The following is a 23112-nucleotide window of genomic DNA, read 5'->3' on the forward strand; positions in this document are numbered from 1 at the left end:
TTTCTGAATAAATTAAGCATGGTTATTTTAAAATCCATGTATGGTAATTTTATTATCTTATTATCTTCTGATTTTTCTTTCCCTCTCTGCCCAATCCTCTACCTCTTTCTTTTCTTCCTTCTTCCTCTTCTTTTTGTACTTAACTCTTTCCATTAACATGATTTATGATCTTTTATTAAAAATTGGCTATTTGGTATGAAAAATGATGGAGATAACTTAAATTCTTTCTAATGGTACCTTCCTCTAAACATTTAATTTTGCTCTCTAGCATGCTATTAAAGTACATGGTGAAAAAAAAAAAAAGTACATGGTGATTAGTTTATGGGTTGGGGCCCATCTGGAACTAGATTTCAGGCCTTTGTGAAGATAAGTTTATTGCATGTTTAGTACTGTTGCTATAATTTGGTGAACCTTGACATCAATTTTTGACTCTTAGCTATTGCTTTTGCAAAATTTTTAGTCCCTTGGCCCTGTTCACTAAACACCAATGCAAAGTGTTTGTATATTTTAAATACAATATATATTTGCAATTATGGAAATGGTTAATATCTTTTTAAAAATCATATCTTTTTCATTCTATCATCTTTTACTTGAATATTATTATGCTTATGAGCATTCTTACATTACCTTTCATGTATCTTAATTTCACCATTTCTTCTAATTATATATCTGTACTATATTTTAATGTCTTTACATTTTTTTCAAGTACAAGTTATTAAGTTTTTCTTTAAGTTTATCTTAGTGTGCCTCTTAAGATTTCAGTGTGCTTTAATAACATGTATTATGATTTTTGTTTCTAGAATTACTTATTTTTAAAATTCTCTTGGACTTTCTGTAATTCTTATTTTTAATTTATCTTTAAGCTTTTGATTTTGAGTTGTATAAATTTAATCTATATTGCATTCTATATAAAATTACAAAAACAAAGAATTTACTTTGTTTTTTGTTTCCCTGTGTCTCTCACTCATGGTTCTCTTTTGAATGCATGTGTTTTGACATGAGTGCAAATGCTTGGGAAATTAATCTACATTCTTTGAGGTCTGTTTTGAATATGTGCTTTTCCAGAGAGAATTTGAATTTATAGTTGGCTAAGTGTGATAACAACTTAAACAACTTGATATAAAAATGCCCCCATGGAACCCTCCTACACTGTTGGTGGGAATATAAATTTGCGTAGCCACTATGGAGAAAACAGTATAGAGGTTCCTTAAGAAACTAAACATGGAGGTGCCAGATGATCTAGTGATCCCACTCCTTGGTATGTATCTGGATAACACCATAATTTTAAAAGAAACAAGCACCCCAATATTCATTGCAGCGCTATTTATAATAACCAAGACATGGAAACAACCTAAATGCCCATCAACAGATGAATGGATAAAGAACACATGGTACATAGATACAATGAAATATATAAACTCAGCCATAAAAGAAGAATGAAATAATGTCACCTGCAGCAACATGGATGGACCTAGAGATTCTCACACTAAACAAAGTAAGTCAGAAAGAGAAGGAAAAATAGCATATGGTACTGTTTATATGTGGAATCTAAAATATGACACAAATGAACTTATCTATGAAATAGAAACAAACTTATAGACATAGAGAAGAGACTTATGATTGCCAAGAGGTAGAATGAATTGTGGAGGGATGGATTGGGAGTTTTGGGTTAGAATACACAAAATATTATATATACAATGGACAGACAATTAGGTCCTACTGTATAGCACAGAGAACTACATTAAATATCTTGTGATAAACCATAATAGAAAATAATCTGAAAATAACGTGTGTGTGTTTATATATATATATAACTATACATATACATACTATAGAGTGTATATGCTGTATGGTATATACAGCATAAATTAACACAACATTGTAAATAAGGAACACTTCAAAATAATTTCTTAAATGGCCTCATTTTATTTTTATATATTTCACAAAATAAAGTTTAAATTTATCCATGCTATTTTATGACCGTTGTCTTTTCTGCAAATTAAACATAAATTTTTTTCCCCACCTACTCAATAAAGGAATCAGGACAAGAAAAATTCTTTAGAGACATCTTTTTTTCAGAGTGGGTTTATTTTTCTCTTGAATATTATAATGAAAATATATGAAGATGTCTCTCTTTATGATCCTACTTCTATAAAAGTTTCTACTAGATTCCCTAATATGGACAAATATTATTTTCTGAATTATTTTAAAGCACAGACTTCAAAAGAGATGCCTAACATCTAAATTTACTAGAACTTAGATGGTATCTTAAGGGTGATATCTGGCCAGGATAGAGTTAAATGACATTGCACCAAATATTTTACATTGGAGGTGGATTCTTAACCTGTCTGAGCCACCAGGGAAGCCCTGCACCAAATTTTTTAGATCTCCTTACGTAGCTTAAAATGTTACTGAAATATTATTAATCAACCAAGATCAACATTATCTTGGCTCATGTATATTTATTTAGGTGTGGTGGTGTGACCAAGTGCCAGACAACGGAACATGTGCCGAAGTAACAAATGAAAGTTCCAGATCTAGACATTAAAAATCTCTCACAGAGTCATTTAATTATTTTCTTCGGTCCCCTGGTCAGTGTCCATGTGCTGACTGACAATGGCAGAGCCACAGGACTGTAGGAGAGTAGATCCTAAATCACCTAAAGCAGAGGCTCCAATATCACTTATTTAACTTTTTGTAAACAAGAAGTAAACTTTCTTGTGTTAAGTCAGTGATGTTTTAGGTTTAACTTTTACAGCACTAGCATTACTTTATCTAATCTATAATTTGGTCACTTGCAGTGCTCTAATAATTCATAGGGCATTTCCTTAATGTTAGGTGACAACAGCTAAGATTCATAGAAGATGCTGGTAGAGGCGTCATAGAACACATAACATCATAAAATTAGAAGAAACATGGATCTATACTAGTAGTAATTACCGATGTTTCCCAATATTTCTGTCTCAGCACATTTCCTACACACATATATTACATTTCCCAGTTCCTTCGTGGTTGTCGTCCAAATGGGCTTCCCAGGTGGTGCTAGTGGTAAAGAACCTGCCTGACAATGCAGGAAACATAAGAGATGTGGGTTCAATCCCTTGGTCAGGAAGATCCCCTAGAGGAGGGCATGGCAACTCGCTCCAGTATTCTTGCCTAGAGAATCCCATAGACAGAGGAGCCTGGCGGGCAATAGTCCATAGTGTCACAAAGACTCAGACATGACTGAAGCAACTTAGCATGTAACGTGCTTAGTCACGTCTGCCAGGTTCCTCTGTCCAAGGGATTTTCCAGGCAAGAATACTGGAATGGATTGTCATTTCCTCCTCCAGGGTATCTTCGGAAGCCAAGACTCAAACCTGAGACTACTGCCTCACCTGCATTGCGGGGAGATTCTTCAGCTGCTGAGCCATCATTCAGTTCAGTTCAGTTCAGTCGCTCAATGCGAAGAGCCATCATTGCTGCTGCTGCTGCTAAGTCGCTTCAGTCGTGTCTGACTCTGCGCGACCCCAGAGACGGCAGCCCACCAGGCTCCCCCGTCCCTGGGATTCTCCAGGCAAGAACACTGGAGTGGGTTGCCATTTCCTTCTCCAATGCATGAAAGTGAAAAGTGAAAGTGAAGTCGCTCAGTCGTGTCTGACTCCTAGCGACCCCATGGACTGCAGCCCACCAGGCCCCTCCGTCCATGGGATTTTCCAGGCAAGAGTACTGGAGTGGGTTGCCATTGCCTTGTCATCTTTATTTGTAGCTGACTGGACAGGATTAGTTCAGGAAGACCTCATTTGTAGTTGAATGAGGTCCTCCTGAACTAGTCCCATCCAATGAGCTACAAGTAAAAGTAACATAACACTTTGGGACTAGAGCATTAATTAGATGGTATTAGTTCTACAAACCTCTCTCTTTTTTTTTTCTGCTCAACTGACCAGCAATCTTCCTGGAAGTAACTGTACTATCAGCTCAGAGTAAAGATGTCGCAAAGCAAAACTCAGAGTCACACAGTAATTTGATATATAATCGTTAATCAAGGTAGGAGAAATGTTTCGTTTCATTCTACTGTGGTATTAAGTTGTTTGGTTTTTTAGTGTAACCTGCACTATACCCATGCTAAGTAATGCTGAGATATATAAGTTGCAATACAGATCAAGTGCCTACTAAGCTAAAACTGTAGAAGAAATTGAAAATGGTATTTTAGAAGGACATTGGTAGCAAATCGCTACATTTAGAAACACATTAGATACAAAACTGTTGAGCTCAAGAGGATTTGCTCTTTTTACAAGCCAAGCAAAATGGAATAGAAGGCAAAAATGTTGTGCCAGCAGAGTTGCAAAAGGTAACTTATTATAAGCTGAAAATGTAAGCAATGAACTCCAAGTCTCTAATGAGTGTCTATGTGTGAGGAGTAATTTTAGAATTACTACATGGAATTCATCACCAGACACTTGCATCGAATTGCTCTATAGAAGAAGAAAAAGAAGAAGAAGAAAAAAAAAAAATCCACTAAGTTCTAATATCTTAAGTTTCTGAGATTTTGAGTTTGTTAAAGTAGTTATTTGATTCTAACATACTAAAACTTTTCATTTCTTTATTCATTTTCTCATCTGATTATTCCTTATTATCTTGTGAAAGTAAATATATTTGTAAATTAACATTTACAATCATATTTTAAGAAGCTCTTGTGTTTTTCCCCCACTGGGAGAATTTTGAAACATATATAAGCCATCATATTAACAGAAACAGAAGTATGTTCCTTCAGATTTTAGCAAATAATCCCTAATTCAGGGAAACCTTCTAGGTTTCACTATCTGACATTCTATTCCAGTGCAGCAATTATGTAAATTTAACTAAACCACTTATAATTACTAACATTTATATTTATGATTTTTCTGGGAAGATATTTTTCAATTACCAATCTATCTCACTTTGAGATCAAGGAAGCAGAGGCTTATTTTTTTCCTTTTAATTATTTCTGTGTCTGATGAATCTAGTAGAGTTCTTAAAAAATGAAAAGATAATAAATCTTTATAATTTCTCTTATATAATATCTCTTTTAATTAATGACCTTTTAAATATTATTATTGCACTTATTCATACAAACTTTATTTTTATTTTTTTTTAGACAAGCGCGAAATGGCCTTGGCGCGGGCCTTGCCGCCTTGCTTGCCACGACCAGACATGACAGCGACACCCACTAACAATTGCTCCCGCCAAATGCCCGACAAACTCTCATACAAACTTTAAACAATGTAAGTACAGGAAGAGATTTTTCTGATATGGAAGGTCCAACCTCAAGTGTATGAAAGCATTCACAAAAATATTTTACCAAATAATGCCAATTATAATATCAAGATTGAAACACAGCTCAGTAAATATCTGTTTGTCACATCTATATCCAAGGCAGTATGCAGAAACTTAAACAAGAAAAAGGTACCAATGGGAAGACTTAGCCTTAGCTGTCAATTTAATTAAAGTCAAAATGAGTGTACAATAACTCATACCAAAGCAGAACACAGAGGTATTGCTGGAGCCATACAAAATGGGACACTATACTATTGTCTTAGTTGGGCAATTCTGTGAGTAAAAGGAGATGCTACTGACAACTATGCTGGTACAACTAGCATAATCTGGAACTAACCCTAGCTAACTGGCTGGTCTATACTGATTTACAATATCAGCATCGAAGAATAGAAGAGTAAAAGAGCCCTTTCTCTTGAGAATAAAAAATATGAGAGTATTTTTTGGTTGTTATTGGTAATTAAGAAAACTGAATAGAAGTACTAAAGTATTACAGGTACACAAACTCATACAATAAAAGGCATTTTATCCCCAAAATCTAGGAAATTTCTATGAACAATTAAATGGTTTATTTAATACATAAAGATGGATATTTTAACAAAGCTCCAATTCTGTAGACATCAGTATTATTATTTTAAATTTGAGCAAATACATTCAGAAAAATTAAAGCTCATGCACAAGTTATTAATAACACAGATGTTAAATTGCACATTGAATTTTAGTCCCAGTGAAGATCTATTTTTTCCAGTGGTCATGTATGGATGTGAGAGTTCAACTATAAAGAAAGCTGAGCGCCAAAGAATTGATGCTTTCGACCTGTGGTGTTGGAGAAGACTCTTGAGAGTCCCTTGGACTGCAAGGAGATCCAACCAGTCCATCCTAAAGGAGATCAGTCCTGGGTGTTCATTGGAAGGACTGATGCTAAAGCTGAAACTCCAGTACTTTGACCACCTCATGGGAAGAGTTGACTCATTAGAAAAGACTCTGATGCTGGGAGGGATTGGGGGTAGGAGGAGAAAGGGACGACAGAGGATGAGATGGCTGGATGGCATCACGGACTCAATGGATGTGAGTCTCAGTGAACTCCGGGAGTTGGTGATGGACAGGGAGGCCTGGCGTGCTGCGATTCGTGGGGTCGCAAAGAGTCGGACATGACTGAGCCAGTGAACTGAACTGATGCCTCATAAAACACTTATATAAAATTCATGTCAAAGTAATTTCTCAGAATAACTAAGAGAATTTGGTTAATGCCTCTGATATTAGTAACAGAATAACAAAGTTACATGAAAAACTGCATTCAAGTAATGACACAATTAGAAACTGATCTTGAGCTAATGAACAAATTCACAAAATATCAACTTTTGTTCATAGTTTTAAGAATCACAAAATACAAGAACTCCTGAAAGCTGTTTCTTAAAGTGTGCAGCATAGAGCATTTAACTGAATATTTATGAAAAGTAAAACTAAATAATTTCTAGGATACTAAGTTTTCCTTTGAAGATGTAGATGTGCTTTCATATTTTATAAGTGTGCAATATGCCACTATGAAAGGGTAAATATCTTAAATTTTAATTATTCTAACTATACTTTTTTCTTTTCTTCCTTAGAATTGTGCTGCTAAGTCACTTCAGTCGTGTCCAACTCTGTGTGACCCCATAGACGGCAGCCCAGCAAGGCTCCCCGTCCCTGGGATTCCCCAGGCAAGAACACTGGAGTGGGCTGCCATTTCCTTCTCCAATGCATGGAAGTGGAAAGTGAAAAGTGAAAGTGAAGTCGCTCAGTTGTGTCCGACTCTAGCGACCCCATGGACTGCAGCCTACCAGGCTCTTTCATCAATGGGATTTTCCAGGCAAAAGTGCTGGAGTGGGGTGCCATTGCCTTCTCCAGACTTATAAAAGGAAACTCATCATCTGCAGTTATTTTCTTCCAATCCCTTTTATGATATTCATGCCCACTGTCCTGCTCTCAGATTTGTGCAGTGCCATGAAAATGTTCAAGAACTTGCTGTACCCCAGTGAGAGATGTCTAAGACCACACTAATTGTTTCTGGAATGTGGTCATCCATTTCTACCTACATAGGATGCTTTGTGTGTATTCTCTTGTCATAAGCATTTGTTCTGATTTCCTTATTTTTTAACTTGTATAACAGAGTTATACCTAGTAAAAGTTGTTATCATTTTCATTTTCTCATATGTCTGGCTACCTATACTTTTAAATACTTTCATGAGTATAACATTCTCTTTGCTTCTGTTTTTATACTTCCTGTTTTCCTTGACCAATGTTTCTCGTAGACATTCACCTGTTGCTCAGTTTCATAAATGCAACCTTACTGTGACCTCTGGAATGTTTTATACACATTTTCTCTAAAATTTTCTCCATTTCCAGCCAGTCTCCCAGTAGGTGCCTGTCCATTAAAGGTTTTATTTTCAATTATGGTAATATAATGCCAAGATGCACATAATATGTACAATTAAATGGTCTAAATTGTGTGTATTGGCATATCAGAAGATGATGAAGAAAATGGCACAGAAAAAATATTTGAAGAATTAATGTCTGAGAATCATCCAAAAATGATGAATATCATGAACAAAAAATTCAAGAAGCTTGGTAAATATCAAGTAGGATAAATAGAAACTAAATCACATCTAGTCTTGTCTTAGAATGCTGAAAAGACAATATAAGCAGAAAATATTAAAACTCATCAAAGTTAACAGAGACAATAATTTCAAAGCAGCAACAGTAAGACTAAGGCCTTCCTTAACAGAAAATATGAAGGCAAGAGACAATAAAATTATGTCTTTAAAGTACTGAAAATGACAATAACTGTAGCAACAACACCTGTACACTTACCAACCTAAAATTCTGTACATACAAAAAGAGCACAAAAGTGAAGGTAAATGAAGGCATTAATGAACAAAAAAAAAGCAAATTTTTGTTTCAAATAAGTTTCAATTTTAAGATAAGGTATAGGAATTTTTTTCAGGATAAAGTCAGTAATTTCAGATGAAATCGTAGAATTGAAACAAATAATGAAATGTACTAAAATAGGCAAATATATAATATAAATATAACAATGATTTGTAGCACTAATTATAACAATGTCTTGGGGGGTCTTTTAACATATATATATAAAACTTATGAGTAAATTTAAATTACTCATATAAAATACTCATAATATAAATTACTCATACAAAATATATAAGTAAAATTTCGTGACTAAATAATAGAAAAGAAGGAATGGGAAATGCAGTTGAATTATGTTAAGTTCAGTTATAACAGGTGAAGAATGTAATCTCGAGAATAATCAGTAAAATATGTATATAAGGTGTGGACATTAAAAATTAAAGGAAAAGTATGTAAAAAGTATGTAAAAGTATGTAAAATGAAGTTGAGAAATGAGGAATACAATGGCAAAGAACAGAAAGGACAGGAAAAAAGAAAAACAGGTAATGATAAATTAAGCTCAACTAATTTAGAAATTTATACTCATTATGAAAGGACTTATTTCTTTACTGAAAAGCTAAAGTTTGTTACATTAGATAAAAAATATAATGCATTAAAATTCAAAGCTTACAGATTTTAAAAATAAGGACATGACTTGTTCGAAAGTAAAAAGCTGAAAACCTTTAGAAATAAAATGTAAACTTCTATACTAATATCATACAGAAGAGATTTAAATGAAAAGAGGCATTACAGACTCAAAGAGACATTCCATAAAGATGAAAAAAGGCCAATAAATAGCAAACATATTAATAATATGAATTTCAAGCTTATTTTTTAAAAAGGAACATCAGAGTAAGAGAAATAGATAAATTATAAACATAATCAGATATTTTAACACACTTCTTTTTCATAGTGAATGAACAAAACTAAAGAGCAGTAAGGACTATTTCTGCGGGAGGAGCCAAGATGGCAGAGAAGTAGGACAGGGAGAACACTTTCTCCCCCACAAATTCATCAAAACAGCATTTAAAAGCCAAGTAAATTCCACAAAACAACTTCTGAATGCCGGCAGAGGACATCAGGCACCCAGAAAAGCAACCCAAGTCTTCGAAAGGAGGTAGGAAAAAATATAAAAGACAAAAAAAGAGACAAAAGAGGGAGGGACAGAGTTCCGTCCTGGGAAGGGAGTCTTAAAAAGAGAGAAGTTTCCAAACATCAGGAAACCTTCTCACTGCAGAATCTGTGCCAAGCTTTGGAAGCACAGAGGGCAACATAAGAGGGAGAAAAAATAAATAAACAATTAAAACTCGCAGATTGCAAGCCCTACTGTAACTCCCCCAGCTGAAAAGCAGTGCAGACGCCTGCACACGCCATTAGCAAGCGGGGGCTGGGCAGTGAGGCGCGGCGTGGGCTGCATCGCTTAGAGTAAGGACCTGGCCTGAAAACCCTGAGCGCTATCTGAGCGAAATAATCTTGGCTAGCAAACCAGACTGTGGGATATCTACCACGTGAAAAGCCAGCCCTAACCTAAGACACCGCCAGGCCTGCGCACGGAACAAAGGACTGAACAGAGGTAGCCGGCTGTAGACCTTCCCCCTCCAGTGACAGGCAGCCAGAGCCGGAAGGGGGCAATCACAGCCCCAGAGAAACATTATCTATAAAACTGTAAGCAGGCTTCTTTGCTAACTAAAACTTCTTGGGGGGTCTGGACGGTCAACATCTCCCTGAGAAGGTGCGCTGGTTGTACACCTAGATAACTGAACGGAGGGGAGGCAATAAGTCGCAGCAATCGCACTCGCTAAACACCTCATCACCTGAGCTGCTCGGACCTGGGAAGGGCACAAAACGCAGGCCCAACCGAGTCTGCACCTCTGAGGACTACCCGAGTGCCTGAACCTGAGCGGCTTGGACCTGGGAGGTGCAGGGAGCCCAGGGCCGGCCTCAGATGGTTCCCGGCAGAACAACCTAGAGCCTGAGCAGTGTGGGCAGGGAGGCTACATGCGCCGTGAGTGGGGGCAGACCCAGTGTGGCTGAGGCACTGTGAGCACACGCCAGTGTTACTTGTTTGCAGCATCCCTCCCTCCCTCCCCACAGCACGACTGAACAAGCGAGCCTAAAAAGAAAAAAAAAAAAAGTGTCCTCCACCGTCCCCTTTGTGTCAGGGTGGAAACCAGACACTGAAGTGTCCAGCAAACAGAAGAAGCTATAACAGAGGGAACCACCTTGGAAGCTACAGGCAATAGATTAAAACCCTGTGGTTATTACCGACTACATAGGAAGGGGCCTATAGATCTTGAGAAATAAAAGTCGGACCAAGGAACTAGCCAAAAATGAGCTGAACCCGCAATACTCACAACATAATGAGAGAAAGTCCTCGATATATTTTTACTATTTTTACGATCATTCTTTCTTTTTTATTTTTTTTTAAAAATTTTAAGTCCTCTTTTATTCCTTTAATTTTCACTTTTATAACCTATTACTTTGCAAAAAAAAAAAAAAGACCCTATTTTTTTTCTTCAGCAAACTTCATATATATATTTTTTATAATTTTTTTACCTTGGTTTTTTTTTCTTCTTTTCTTTAACATTGTATTTTTGAAATTCCAAACTCTACTCTAGATTTTTAATTTTGGCTTTTTGGTATTTGTTATCAATTTTGTACCCATAGTTTTTTTTATAATTTCTGTGACTTTTTTTTTTCTCTCTTTCTCTTCTTCTTTTATATAATATTGTATATCTGAAATTCCAAACTCTACTCTAGATTTTTAACTTTTGCCTTTTGGTATTAGTTATCTATTTTGTACCTATATTTTCTTTATAATTTTCACAACCTTGTTTGTTTTTGTTTGTTCGTTTTTTCTCTCTTTCTTTTCCTTCTTCTTTTCTTTAACATCGTACTTTTGAAATTCCAAACTCTACTCTAGATTTTTAATTTTTGCTTTTATGTGTTTGTTACCAATTTTGTACCTTTAAGAACCCAATCTTCAGTACCCATTTTTCACTAGGGAACGAGATTACTGGCTGAACTGCTCTCTCTCCCTTTGGACTCTCCTTTTTCTCCACCAGGTCGCCTGTGTCTCCTCCCTAACCCCTCTCTACTCTACCCAAATCTGTGAATTTCTGTGTGTTCCAGACGGTGGAGAACACTTAGGGAACGGATTACTGGCTGGATCTGTCTCCCTCCTTTTCATTCCCACCTTTTATCCTTCTGGCCACCTCTGTCTCCTTCCTCCGTCTTCTCTTCTCTGTATAACTCCGTGAACATCTCTGAGCAGTCCAGTTGTGGAGTGCACATAAGGAAGTGATTATTGGCTAGCCCACTCTCTCCACTATTGATTCCACCTCATCTCATTCGGGTCACCTCTAACTCCCTCCTCCCTCTTCTCCTCTCCATGTAATGCTGTGAACCTCCCTGGGTGACCCTCACGGTAGAGAAACTTTTCATCTTTAACGTAGATGTTTTATCAATGGTGCTGTATAGAAGGAGAAGTTTTGAAACTACTGTAAAAATAAGACCGATAACTGGAAGCAGGAGGCTTAAGTCCAAACTCTGACTCCAGGGAACTCCTGACTCCAAGGAACATTAATTGACAGGAGCTCATCAAACGCCTCCATACCGACACTGAAACCAAGCACCACACAAGGGCCAACAAGTTCCAGGGCAAGACATACCAAGCAAATTCTCCAGCAACAAAGGAACACAAACCTGAGCTTCAAGATACAGGCTGCCCAAAGAAACCCCAAAAACATAGACATCTCAAACTCATTACTGGACACTTGATTGCACTCCAGAGAGAAGAAATACAGCTCCACCCACCAGAACACCAACACAAGCTTCCCTAACCAGGAAACCTTGACAAGCCACCTGTACAAACCCACACACAGCGAGGAAACGCCACAATAAAGAGAACTCCACAAACTGCCAGAATACAGAAAGGACACCCCAAAATCAGCAATTTAAACAAGATAAAGACACAGAGGAATACCCAGCAGATAAAGGAACAGGATAAATGCCCAGCAAACCAAACAAAAAAGGAAGAGATAGGGAATCTACCTGATAAAGAATTCCGAATAATGATAGTGAAATTGATCCAAAATCTTGAAATCAAAATGGAATCACAGATAAATAGCCTGGAGACAAGGATTGAGAAGATGCAAGAAAGGTTTAATAAGGACCTAGAAGACATAAAAAAAAGAGTCAATATATAATGAATAATGCAATAAATGAAATTAAAAACACTCTGGAGGCAACAAATAGTAGAATAACAGAGGCAGAAGATAGGATTAGTGAATTACAAGATAGAATGGCAGAAATAAATGAATCAGAGAGGATAAAAGAAAAACAAATTAAAAGAAATGAGGACAATCTCAGAGACCTCCAAGACAATATTAAACGCTACAACATTTGAATCATAGGGGTCCCAGAAGAAGAAGACAAAAAGAAAGACCATGAGAAAATACTTGAGGAGATAATAGTTGAAAACTTCCCTAAAATGGGAAAGGAAATAATCACCCAAGTCCAAGAAAGCCAGAGAGTCCCAAACAGGATAAACCCAAGGCAAACACCCCAAGACACATATTAATCAACTTAACAAAGATCAAACACAAAGAACAAATATTAAAAGCAGCAAGGGAAAAACAACAAATAACACACAAGGGAATTCCCATAAGGAAAACAGCTGATCTTTCAATAGAAACTCTTCAAGCCTGGAGGGAATGGCAAGACATACTTAAAGTGATGAAAGAAAATAACCTACAGCCCAGATTATTGTACCCAGCAAGGATCTCATTCAAGAATGAAGGAGAAATCAAAAGCTTTTCAGACAAGCAAAAGCTGAGAGAATTCTGCACCACCAAACCAGCTCTCCAACAAATACTAAAGGATATTCTCTAGACAGGAAACACAAAAATGGTGTATAAATTCGAACCCAAAACAGTAAAGTAAATGGCAACGGGATCATACTTATCAGTAATTACCTTAAACATAAATGGGTTGAATGCCCCAACCAAAAGACAAAGACTGGCTGAATGGATACTAAAACAAGACCCCTACATATGTTGTCTACAAGAGACCCACCTCAAAACAGGGGACACATACAGACTGAAAGTGAAGGGCTGGAAAAAGATTTTCCATGCAAATAGGGACCAAAAGAAAGCAGGAGTAGCAATTCTCATATCAGATAAAATAGACTTTAAAACAAAGGCTGTGAAAAGAGACAAAGATGGTCACTACATAACGATCAAAGGATCAATCCAAGAAGAAGATATAACAATTATAAATATATATGCACCCAACACGGGAGCACCACAGTATGTAAGACAAATGCTAACAAGTATGAAAGGAGAAATTAACAATAACACAATAATAGTGGGAGACTTTAATACCCCACTCACATCTATGGATAGATCAACTGAACAGAAAATTAACAAGGAAACACAAACTTTAAATGATACAATAGGCCAGTTAGACCTAATTGATATCTATAGGACATTTCATCCCAAAACAATGAATTTCACCTTTTTCTCAGGCGCACATGGAACCTTCTCCAGGATAGATCACATCCTGGGCCATAAATCTAGCCTTGATAAATTCAAAAAATTAAAATCATTCCAAGCATCTTTTCTGACCACAATGCAGTAAGATTAGATCTCAATTACAGGAGAAAAGCTATTAAAAATTCCAACATATGGAGGCTGAACAACACGCTGCTGAATAACCAACAAATCACAGAAGAAATCAATAAAGAAATCAAAATTGGCATAGAAACGAATGAAGATGAAAACACAACAACCCAAAACCTTTGGGTCACTGTAAAAGCAGTCCTAAGGGGAAAGTTCATAGCAATACAGGCATACCTCAAAAAACAAGAAAAAAGTCAAATAAACAACCTAACTCTACACCTAAAGCATCTAGAAAAGGAAGAAATGAAGAACCCCAGGGTTAGTAGAAGGAAAGAAATCTTAAAAATTAGGGCAGAAATAAATGCAAAAGAAACAAAAGAGACCATAGCAAAAATCAACAAAGCCAAAAGCTGGTTCTTTGAAAGGATAAATAAAATTGACAAACCAGTAGCCAGACTCATCAAGAAACAAAGGGAGAAAAATCAAATCAATAAAATTAGAAATGAAAATGGAGAGATCACAACAGACAACACAGAAATACAAAGGATCATAAGAGACTACTATCAACGATTATGTGCCAATAAAATGGACAACGTGGAAGAAATGGACAAATTCTTAGAAAAGTACAACTTTCCAAACCTGGACCAGGAAGAAATAGAAAACCTTAACAGACACATCACAAACATGGAAATTGAAACTGTAATCAAAAATCTTACAGCAAACAAAAGCCCAGGTCCAGATGGCTTCACAGCTGAAATCTACCAAAAATTTAGAGAAGAGCTAACACCTATCCTGCTCAAACTCTTCCAGAAAATTGCAGAGGAAGGTAAACTTCTAAACTCATTCTATGAGGCCACCATCACCCTAATACCAAAACCTGATAAAGATCCCACAAAAAAAGAAAACTACAGGCCAATATCACTGATGAACATAGATACAAAAATCCTTAACAAAATTCTAGCAATCAGAATCCAACAACACATTAAAAAGATCATACACCATGACCAGGTGGGCTTTATCCCAGGAATGCAAGGATTCTTCAATATCCGCAAATCAATCAATGTAATACACCACATTAACAAATTGAAAAATAAAAACCATATGATTATCTCAGTAGATGCAGAGAAAGCCTTTAACAAAATTCAACATCCATTTATGATAAAAACTCTCCAGAAAGCAGGAATAGAAGGAACATACCTCAACATAATAAAAGCTATATATGACAAACCCACAGCAAACATTATCCTCAATGGTGAAAAATTGAAAGCATTTCCTCTAAAGTCAGGAACAAGACAAGGGTGCCCACTTTCACCATTACTATTCAACATAGTTTTGGAAGTTTTGGCCACAGCAATCAGAGCAGAAAAAGAAATAAAAGGAATCCAAATTGGAAAAGAAGAAGTAAAACTCTCACTATTTGCAGATGACATGATCCTCTACATAGAAAACCCTAAAGACTCCACCAGAAAATTACTAGAACTAATCAATGATTATAGTAAGTTGCAGGATATAAAATCAATACACAGAAATCCCTTGCATTCCTATACACTAATAATGAGAAAACAGAAAGAGAAATTAAGGAAACAATTCCATTCACCATTGCAACGGAAAGAATAAAATACTTAGGAATATATCTACCTAGAGAAACTAAAGACCTATACATAGAAAACTATAAAACACTGGTGAAAGAAATCAAAGAGGACACTAATAGATGGAGAAATATACAATGTTCATGGATTGGAAGAATCAATATAGTGAAAATGAGTATACTACCCAAAGCAATTTATAGATTCAATGAAATCCCTATCAAGCTACCAACAGTATTCTTCACAGAGCTAGAACAAATAATTTCACAATTTGTATGGAAATACAAAAAACCTCGAATAGCCAAAGCTATCTTGAGAAAGAAGAATGGAACTGGAGGAATCAACCTACCTGACTTCAGGCTCTACTACAAAGCCACAGTCATCAAGACAGTATGGTACTGGCACAAAGGCAGAAATATAGATCAATGGAACAAAATAGAAAGCCCAGAGATAAATCCAAGCACCTATGGAGACATTATCTTTGACAAAGGAGGCAAGAATATACAGTGGATTAAAGACAATTTCTTTAACAAGTGGTGCTGGGAAAACTGGTCAACCAGTTGTAAAAGAATGAAACTAGAACACTTTCTAATACCATATACACAAATAAACTCAAAATGGATTAAAGATCTAAACATAAGACCAGAAACTATAAAACTCCTAGAGGAGAACATAGGCAAAACACTCTCCGACATAAATCACAGCAGGATCCTCTATGACCCACCTCCCAGAATATTGGAAATAAAAGCAAAAATAAACAAATGGGACCTAATTAAACTTAAAAGCTTCTGCACATCAAAGGAAACTATTAGCAAGGTGAAAAGACAGCCTTCAGAATGGGAGAAAATAATAGCAAATGAAGCAACTGACAAACAACTAATCTCAAAAATATACAAGCAACTCCTACAGCTCAATTCCAGAAAAATAAACGACCCAATCAAAAAATGGGCCAAAGAACTAAATAGACATTTCTCCAAAGAAGACATACAGATGGCTAACAAACACATGAAAAGATGCTCAACATCACTCATTATCAGAGAAATGCAAATCAAAACCACTATGAGGTACCATTTCACGTGGGTCAGAATGGCTGTGATCCATAAGTCTACAAGCAATAAATGCTGGAGAGGGTATGGAGAAAAGGGAACCCTCTTACACTGTTGGTGGGAATGCAAACTAGTACAGCCACTATGGAGAACAGTGTGGAGATTCCTCAAAAAACTCGAAATAGAACTGCCTTATGATCCAGCAATCCCACTGCTGGGCATACACACTGAGGAAACCAGAAGGGAAAGAGACACGTGTACCCCAATGTTCATCGCAGCACTGTTTATAATAGCCAGGACATGGAAGCAACCTAGATGTCCATCAGCAGATGAATGGATAAGAAAGCTGTGGTACATATACACAATGGAGTATTACTCAGCCATTAAAAAGAATACATTTGAATCTGTTCTAATGAGGTGGATGAAACTGCAGCCTATTATACAGTGTGAAGTAAGCCAGAAAGAAAAACACCAATACAGTATACTAACGCATATATATGGAATTTAGAAAGATGCTAACAATAACCCTGTGTTCGAGACAGAAAAAGAGACACTGATGTATAGAACAGTCTTATCGACTCTGTTGCAGAGGGAGAGGGTGGGAAGATTTGGGAGAATGGTATTGAAACACATATAATATCATGTATGAAACGAGTTGTCAGTCCAGGTTCAATGTATGATACTGGATGCTTGGGGCTAGTGCACTGGGACGACCCAGAGGGATGGTATGGGGAGGGAGGATGGAGGAGGGTTCAGGATGGGGAACACATGTATATCTGTGGCGGATTCATTTTGATATTTGGCAAAACTAATACAATTTGTAAAGTTTAAAAATAAAATAAACTGAAAAAAAAAAAGGACTATTTCTGTTGCTGCTGCTAATTCACTTCAGTCGTGTCCAACTCTGTGCGACCCCATAGACGGAAGCCCACCAGGCTCCCCCGTCCCTGGGATTCTCCAGGCAAGAACACTGGAGTGTGTTGTCATTTCCTTCTCCAATATATGAAAGTGAAAAGTGAAAGTGAAGTCGCTCAGTCGTGTCCGACTCTAGCGACCCCATGGACTCCAGCCTACTAGTCTCCTCCATCCATGGGATTTTCTAGTGTATTTTAAGAATGCAAATTTGTATTATGAATTGCTAAAATCACTGCATTAACAGAATAAAAGAAAAATAGTATACTTCAATATGCCTTATGATAAAATTCCCAGGAATACAGTGAAACAATGAAAGTCAAATTTGCTTTTTGCATCCGACTCTTTGTGACCCCATGGACTACACAATGCATTGAATACTCCAGGCCAGAATACTGGAAGAGATAAATGTTCCCTTCTCTAGGGATCTTCCAAACCGAGGGATCAAACTCAGGTCTCTAGCATTGCAGGTGGATTCTTTATCAGGAGAGCCACAAGGGAAGCCCAAGAATACTGGAGTGGGTAGCAGTGGATCTTCCCAACCCAGGAATCAAACCAGAATCTTCTGCATTGCAGGAGGATTCCTTACAAACTGGGCTATCAGGGAAACCCTAGAATTATCAGGGAAGTAATCTAGAATCAGAAGCAAATCTTTCCAAAGTTACAAAAAATATCTACAAATACCCTATTGGCATCTTATAACTAACTATCAAACTTGTCCTTAAGACAAAAGATAAAGATGCATTTTTGTTCACTCTTTGGTTCATTATTATGAGGGACTTCCTAACTAAAGTAATAACACAGATTAAAGATTTAAAAGACATAAATCTCTTGTGCAATTGACATGAATACATGAAAACTTTAAAAGTACCTATAAAATGCACTATTAGTAATAAGTCAATTAAATTGCTAGATATAAAGTCAATACATACAAATCAACTATATTTCAATATACTGACATGTGAAATTAAAAATGTAATCTAAAATTTCTTTTAAAATAGCCTAAATATACCAATTATCAAAGAAGAGTCTAATATGGTCAGATCATGTTGCTGACAGAAATTTAAAAGACAAACTCAGCTCATATTTCTTAATTAGCAAATAACTTAGGATGTGAATTCTCCTCATGTTATATTGATTCAATACAATATATCACCAGTGTAGGTTCAATTCATGAGGCAGCGTGCTCAGGGCTGGGGCATTGGGATGACCCTGAGGGATGGGCTGAGGAGGGAGGTGGGAGGGAGGGTCAGGATGTGGATCACATGTACACCATGGCTGATTCATGTGAATGTATGGCAAAAACCACCACAATACTGTAAAGTAATTAGCCTGCAATTAAAATAAAAATTTCAGCATAAATAAAAACAGATGTAATACAAAAAAAAAATACAATCCCAAGGAGCTTTAACAGTCTTATGGTTGTGAAATTTTGCAACATGATCTTAAAATTTATATTTGAATAAAATTGCTTAGAATAGCCTAGACAATCTTGAAAAATAATTCCAAGTTGGAGGATTTATTCTACCAGATTTTGAAAGTTACAATCATACAATATTAATTACGAGGGTGTGATTCTGATATGAGTACAGAGATGCAATCAAGTTGCTCAAGAATATATACACACCTATATACATCAATTATTTTTTACAAAGATATAAAGAAAAATCACAGGAGATTTTTCACATTTTTTCACATTTCATTTTTCAGTTGCTCAGTCAGAAATGGTTAGTCATTAAAAAAAAATGGTATTGGATCAAATAACCTTAAGAAAAGATAATGCAAAACACATTTTGGTCTCTGCATGATTGTTAACTCGGTTCAGTTGTGTAGGACTCTACACAACCCTATGGACTGTTGCCTGCCAGGATCCTCTGTCCATGGGAATTCTCCAGTCAAGAATACTTGAGTGGGTTGCCATGGCCTCCTTCAGGGGATCTTCCTACCCAGGGATTGAACCCATGTCTGCCTGAGTCTCCTACAGGCCGGTTCTTTAACCACTGAGACACCTGGGAATGGTTAGTGAGCTTCACCAACTCAGTGGACAAACACTTGAGCAAACTCCAGGAGGCAGTGGAGGACGGAGGAGCCTGGCATACTGCAGTCCCTGGGTCACAGAGAGCCAGACATGACGCGACTGAACAACAAAAATCATACCAAGTAAAGAACGGCCTTTTTATAAAAAGAAAGCCACATTCCTAATGATCATTAACCTGAATATGTATTTTCAGAGTGTATTTGCTACTAAAATATTTAAGCAGCCACTTACATGTTTTTGAAACACGGTGCAATTTTCAAGTTTGAAAATACGTCTTTTATGGTTCAGTGGTCTCTTGAAAAATTCCTACAAAAACGTAGTATCTTATTTCATCTCTGAGAAAACGGCCTCTTTCTTTAGTTTCTTTTCCAAAGAATTTCAAAAAAAAAAAGTATTACTTATAAACAAAGAAGGATGGACCAAGACAAACAGTATTTACTTACCTAAAACCCTGCTGGAGGAGGTCACGGAAAGGACATAACGGCTGACTGAACCGAGAGCAGGACGGGACGAATCCCCAGGGCTCGGACTAGCAGGCTCGCCAAGGCACCATCCCCGCCTCCTGGGCCTCGGAATCTAGGCCCCGCCCACTGCTCCCAGTGCGCAGTCGCAGCTCTGCCGGAGGGCGCAGCCTATGCGGCAGAGCTATGCGCTAGTGACTTAGAGTAGAGAGGACTGAAGGGTGATGGAACCGCATTAAGAATGCTTTATAAAAAGTTCTAAGCTTCTGGTTGGGGAGAGCAGAAGTCTACATACTCACTTTTGGCCGTCAAAGATGAACCTCCCCAGTAAGTCGCCTTGCTTATTTAAACGTAAATCCACCACCTACCAGTCTGAGGTGGTCTGTCCCTCTCTTCGTCCTCTCCTCGCCCTCCTCAGAAGGGGGGGCCAGTTTGGAATTTCACCACAACTCCCCAGATTGTGAACGAACAAACAAATCTATCTCTTTCAGATTTGTTTCTGTTCTCGGCTTCTTGAAAAAGGAACTGGGAGTTTGCGGAGATGTATATTTATAGAGTGCAACTTATTTCACGATTTAAAATGACAGGTGGGAAATAATTTTTGCTTTGCTTTGATGTTTCAGATAAGTGCTGTTGAAGAGAAATTTATATAAACTAAATTATATATTGAAATTTAACTTATTTTAACAATTTCTAGTAATAGAGTAAACTGTATCTAGAAAAAGGGTGAAAACTTTGCCTTAATCATTTAAAATTAATGTATCAAATAGATAACGTCATATATTGTTGATAATAATGGGCTTATAGTAGCGTCCTTACATTTCATATCTAATTCACATTATTTCACATTTCATAAATCATTCCAGTAGATCAATTTACAGGGCATCTATAATGAGGTGTTTGATATGAGACCTTCTCTTTAACATATGCATTTATACAGCTATAAATTTCCTCTAAGCTCTGATTTAATTTCATACCACAAGTTTCAGTGTTTGTTTTTCATCTCAAAAAGTTTTCAGAATTTTTCTTGAGATTTGTTCATTGACCGACCCATTGGCTCTTTAGGAATATAATGTTGTATAATCATCACATGGTTTTGATTTTTAATTTTGTTCTATTACTCATTTCTAATTTTATTCTATTATGGTGTGAAAATAGGCATTGTATTGTTCTGTGCCTTTTAAATTAATTGAAATTAGTTTTATGGTCTAGGATTTCAGCTGTTCTGGATTGTGTCCCATGTGTCCTTGAGAATAATCTCTGTTCTGCTATTTTATGGTGGAATATTTTACTTATGTCTGGTCTAGTTTATAGTTATAGTTTATAGTGTTGTTAAGGTATTTTATTTCTTTATTGATTCTCTGCCTAGTTGTCCAATCAACTGTTGAAAATTAGACATTGAAATTATCATTGCTGTATTGTCTTCCTCAAGTCTGCTATATCATGTACTTGCCTTAATTTTTATTTTGTATACACAGGGGCTTTGTTTTTATGTATATATATTTTTATAATTCGTATAACTTTTTGATGGATTGTCTCTGTTGCCATTTTTAATGATCCTCTTTATCTCTAAGAATGTTCTTGTTTTAAATCTACTTTGATAACAGTATAACCATTCCAGCTTTCTTAAGGTTACTGTTTACATGACATACTTTCCATTTAAAAAATTTTTCAAACTATTATTAATAGTGTGTTGAATCTAGCATGTCTGTGATAGACAATATAGTAGGATCTTTTTTTTTTTTTTTGTATAGGAGGACAACCTCTGTCTTTTAAATGGATAATATTAATCAATACACATTTAAGGATATTATTTATATGGTTGGATCTACCTTTGCCATTTTACAGTTTGTCTCTTTCTGTCTTATCTCTTTTTTTCTTTTACTCTGATGTTCTCTTTTGCTTTATATGAGTATTTTCTAATATATATATTTTTAATTCCTGTAAAGATTTTTAGCTATGTTAATCTTGTTTCCCTCATGGTTGTACTGCAGCTCCATATACATTTTTTTTTTAACCATATACATTTGAACTTATCTGAATCTACTTTAGATTTAAAAGAGCTTAATTCCAGTGAACATAAAAGCATTTCTCACATACAGTTTTATTACCCCTGCCCACCCTTTGTGCTGTTAATAATATACATCAGATCAGATCAGATCAGTCACTCAGTCGTGTCCGACACTTTTGACCCCATGAATCACAGCACGCCAGGCCTCCCTGTCCATCACCAACTCCTGGACTTCACTCAAACTCAGGTCGATTGAGTCAGTGATGCCATCCAGCCGTCTCATCCTCTGTCGTCCCCTTCTCCTCTTGCCCCCAATCTCTCCCAGCATCAGTCTTTTCCAATGAGTCAACTCTTCGCATGAGGTGGCCAAAGTACTGGAGTTTCAGCTTTAGCATCATTCCTTCCAAAGAACACCCAGGGCTGATCTCCTTCAGAATGGACTGTTTGGATCTCCTTGCAGTCCAAGGGACTCTCAAGAGTCTTCTCCAACACCACAGTTCAAAAGCATCAATTCTTCAGCACTCAGCCTTCTCACAGTCCAACTCTCACATCCATACATGACTACAGGAAAAACCATAGCCTTGACAAGACGAAATTTGGTGGCAAAGTAATGTCTCGCTTTTGAATATGCTATCTAGATTGGTCATAACTTTCCTTCCAAGGAGTAAGCATCTTTTAATTTCATGGCTGCAGTCACCATCTGTAGTGATTTTGGAGCCCAGAAAAATAAAGTCTGACACTGTTTCCACTGTTTCCGCATCTATTTCCCATGAAGTGATGGGACCGGATGCCATGATCTTCGTTTTTTGAATGTTGAGCTTTAAGCCAACTTTTTCACTCTCCACTTTCACCTTCATCAAGAGGCTTTTTAATTCCTCTTCACTTTCTGCCATAAGGGTGGTGTCATCTGCATATCTGAGGTTATTGATATTTCTCCCAGCAATCTTCATTCCAGCTTGTGTTTCTTCCAGTCCAGCGTTTCTCATGATGTACTCTGCATAGAAGTTAAATAAGCAGGGTGACAATATACAGCCTTGACAAACTCCTTTGCCTATTTGGAACCAGTCAGTTGTTCCATGTCCAGTTCTAACTGTTGCTTCCTGACCTGCATACAAATTTCTCAAGAGGCAGGTCAGGTGGTCTGGTATTCCCATCTCTTTCAGAATTTTCCACAGTTTATTGTGATCCACACAGTCAAAGGC

At 36.7% G+C, this 23112-nt stretch overlaps 2 long non-coding RNA genes across 25 annotated transcripts in view; one reads left to right on the forward strand and one right to left on the reverse strand.

Moving 5' to 3' along the window:
- Nucleotides 1-20027, reverse strand: part of LOC147371186 (uncharacterized) — a 316584-nt gene extending 296557 nt beyond the window's left edge. For 16 of the 22 annotated variants that reach the window (XR_015166271.1, XR_015166259.1, XR_015166272.1 and 13 more), the window contains exon 1: nucleotides 19882-20023. This is a non-coding gene — a long non-coding RNA (uncharacterized LOC147371186). Of the gene's footprint in view, nucleotides 1-19669; nucleotides 19745-19881 lie in introns of all 22 variants that reach the window. The other 6 variants (XR_015166276.1, XR_015166273.1, XR_015166264.1 and 3 more) reach the window with 5 other exon arrangements.
- A 6-nt stretch (nucleotides 20028-20033) lies between these two features.
- LOC147371187 (uncharacterized) overlaps nucleotides 20034-23112 on the forward strand; it is a 197906-nt gene continuing 194827 nt past the window's right edge. For all 3 annotated transcript variants that reach the window (XR_015166281.1, XR_015166280.1, XR_015166282.1), the window contains exons 1-2: nucleotides 20034-20226; nucleotides 20391-20486. This is a non-coding gene — a long non-coding RNA (uncharacterized LOC147371187). The remainder of the gene's footprint in view (nucleotides 20227-20390; nucleotides 20487-23112) is intronic.

Source organism: Bos grunniens, chromosome 6 (genome assembly GCF_055505025.1).
Source record: "Bos grunniens cultivar Pamir isolate PY7600 chromosome 6, Bosgru_T2T1.0, whole genome shotgun sequence".
Taxonomy (NCBI): Eukaryota; Metazoa; Chordata; class Mammalia; order Artiodactyla; family Bovidae; genus Bos; species Bos grunniens.